Below are 3,494 nucleotides of genomic sequence, written 5' to 3'. Positions count from 1 at the left end.
GTGAAAATTGGTTTGTTCGTTCTTCCTTAGTCTTACTGTGGTTTGCTTAGTAGCTGTGTCATTTGCCAATAGCATTGCCAAATTCGTGGACCTTAAGTTTACTTCTGCTGTAATTTTTGCTGGCATGTTTGGCTAAGTATCAAATAGTATTTGGGACATAGTTTTCCCTCTCTCAGGGTCAGGAAGCTGTTCAGAAGATAAGTTGAGGCCTTGAAAAGGGAAACCACCAGACATGCCAGTTCTAGATCCTTCTGTTGGCACAGTAGTGAGATGTATTTAAGCAATATTGGGTGCTGGGTATATTTGGGAGGACTGCATTTTTCTGCAAGAGGAAGGCTTCTATATCATGGCTGCTTGGAGTGCCTTGTAGAACAGCTTTAAAAACTAATGGACTTTTTGCACTCGTCTGATGTCACGTTGAGAACAGAATTGTGTTTTGGTTTTGCCCTTACCCTTCCCTGAGGACAAATGATTTTTCATGGTACAGTGCAAACATATAAAGGAAACACAGCAAAAATGTACAAGCCGAATTTATTCTTGATCTTGATGATGCTGAGTACGTGTATTAAATGGATGGGCAAGCCAAGACAAGTAGCATTTTGACATGCAACTGAGGAGATGATGTTGAGGATTTCTTGCAGTCAGATGCTCTTGCTCAAATCCAGAGTCCATTCAGACTCAAGTCAGTGCAGACAGAGTTAGAAAATGTGTTTCCCCAGAATGTGTTTCATCTTTAGTAGCTAAGTATTTAATAACAAGATTTAGCTCTTGTTTTTTTTCTCAGACCACTTCACAACACCGTTTATATTCTTTACAAAATTTGCCTCTCTAATACCAAACACATTACTAATTGAATAGACTGTTCATGAGCAGAAATGTATCTCCACAGTATTTGTGCCAGAATTATACATAAGTCCCCAGAAAAGGTTTCGATCCTATGGCTGTATCACCCTGAGAATGCCCGATCCTGTCTGATCTCTGAAATTCAGCAGGGTTGGACCTGGTTAGTACTTGGATGGGAGACTGCCTGGGAATACTGGGTGCTGTAGGCTCCAGTTTTGGTGGATGAGGAGAAGACTGTGGATGCGTCTACCTGGGCTTCAGCAAAGCCTTTGATATCACCTCTCATGGCCCACTCCTGGAAAACCTGCAGCTCAGGGCTTGGACAGGGACACTCTCGGTAGGGTTAAGAATGGTACTGCATCCAGTTGGCGTCTGGGCCCTAGTGGTTGTCCCCAGGGATCAGTGCTGGGTGCTGTTTAATATCTTTACTGATGATCTGGATGAGGAGATTAAGTCTACCACCAGAAATTTGCAGATGACACCAAGCTGGGGGGGAGTGTCGAGCTGCTGGAGGGCAGGAGGGCTCTGCAGAGGGACCTGGCCAGTCTGGGTAGATGGGCTGAATCCAACAGGATGGGGTTCAACAAGAACAAGTGCCGGGTCCTGCACTTTGGCCACAACAACCCCCTGCAGCGCTACAGGCTGGGCACAGACAGAGTGGCTGGAGAGCAGCCAGGCAGAAAGGGACCTGAGTGTTCTGAGTGACAGCAGCTGAACATGAGCCAGCAGTGTGCCCGGGTGGCCAAGAAGGCCAATGGCATCCTGGCCTGGATCAGGAACAGTGTGTCCAGCCGGAGCAGGGTCGTGATTCTTCCCCTGTACTTAGCACTGGTGAGGCCACACCTGGAGTGCTGTGTCCAGTTCTGGGCCCCTCAGCTCAGGAAGGATGTGGAGGTGCTGGAGCAGGTCCAAAGAAGGGCAACGAGGCTGGTGAAGGGACTGGAGCACAAGTCCTATGAGGAAAGACTGAGGGAGCTGGGGTTGTTTAGCCTGGAGAGGAGAAGGCTCAGGGGTGACCTCACCACTCTCTACCACTATGTGAGAGGATGCTGTAGCCATGTGGAGGTTGGTCGTTTCTCCCAGGCAACCAGCAGTAGGAGAAGAGGACACAATCTTAAGCAATGCCGTGTTAAGGTTGGACTTCAGGAAGAAGTTCTTTACAGAGGGAGTGATTGGGCATTGGCACAGGCTGCCCAGGGAGGTAGTGGAGTCACCGTCCCTAGAGGTGTTTAAGAAGAGGCTGGATGTGGCACTCAGTGCCACAGGCTAATAGATAAGGTAGTGTTAAGTCACATATTGGACTTGATGATCTCAGAGGTCTTTTCCAACCTAGTTGGTTCTGTGATTCTGTGAAACAAAGGCAGGAAGAAAAAAAGGTTCTGGGTTTAAAGTAGAAAGAAAAGCAAATATAAAAATAAAATGAAATGTTAATTAAAGATGAAAGGAAAATTGTTACCTCTACCCACAATCAGATGGTAGGTTGCTTGGACCTCAGATTTCACTGGAACAAATACTTCAAAATAGGGTGAGATAGTTTAATGAGGAACGTAAAATGAGCAGAGATTTGAAAAAAATCCTTAACAACTCCCTCTTCCAGTGCCTTTCAACAGGCTAATATATCCCCTTGCTATAAAGCCCATGCCACCTTCCATTATGGAAGAAGAAAAATAATTTCTTTCAGAGTTTTTGAAGATCTTGGAGGTAGGAGGTGGGAGACAGGGATGTCCACCTTGTCTTGAGACAGAACTCCTCAGTTTCTGATAAAAACAGACCTTCTGCAAAAGGTCTGTCATGGGTCTGATCTATCATAACAGTTTTTCCCATACAATCTTGCATCACAGAATCTCACAGATTCTCTGGAGGCAGATTCCACTAGTGGACATAGTGTTATTACATAGTTCTGTGAAGCTGTAAAGGCCTTTTTGCATGTGTTCTCTACATTTTCCAGTTTCAAATCTATTAGTTCTTCTTCATACATTGTGGCATAGACCTATTTTAATTGATGACACTGCTTCAGATGTTGATGTGAAGAAGAAAGCTGGGCTGACTCTCCCAGGAAGGCTTAAACATGGCTGCCTTGTTATAGTGTAATTTTTCCCAACTTCAGTCCTTCAAATTCTCGTTTTTTTTTTTTTTTTTCTTATAGAGAAACAGCTGACTTTTGCAATTATACGTCTAACCATAGCATCATTATTTCACTAAAATAAGCTTCAGAAAAGAAGAGAAAAAAAACCCTTAATTCAGCAGAGTGCTTTGAAAGTGCTCTTTTTGCTCTAAGAACTTATATTTTCATGTGTTTAGTACTAATAAGAAAACTAAGGTCTTGTCCATGTTTTAGTTCCTGCTTTTATGGCCCTAAAATTACAACAAAGAGAAAGCCTCTCTCAATTACACTGACACTGGAATACAACTACTATGAAGGCATCCTGCTTATGATGAGAAATGTAAACTTTTACAGAAAATTAAGGATCTAAGTGGAAGGTAAGAGAGATTAGCAAGGGACAACAACACAACATACTGTGTCCACAATTTCTCCAATGTAAATTTGTAAAGCTTGTTAGAGGTCAAGTTCATGGTCTCTAGTCATATTGTTTTATGTGAAATAAAGATATTATTTTTCCTCCCTTCCTTTTTTTTCAATGCTCTGTAAA

The 3,494-nt window shown here is 43.3% G+C and overlaps 1 pseudogene; it reads left to right on the top strand.

Moving 5' to 3' along the window:
• The first annotated feature begins 933 nt into the window (after nt 1-933).
• Nucleotides 934-1,052, top strand: LOC126647701 (uncharacterized; annotated as a pseudogene).
• The last annotated feature ends 2,442 nt before the right edge of the window (nt 1,053-3,494 follow it).

Source organism: Myiozetetes cayanensis, unplaced genomic scaffold (genome assembly GCF_022539395.1).
Source record: "Myiozetetes cayanensis isolate MyiCay16 unplaced genomic scaffold, myiCay2020 scf4, whole genome shotgun sequence".
Lineage (NCBI taxonomy): Eukaryota > Metazoa > Chordata > Aves > Passeriformes > Tyrannidae > Myiozetetes > Myiozetetes cayanensis.
This window is presented reverse-complemented; position numbering and strand designations above follow the sequence as displayed.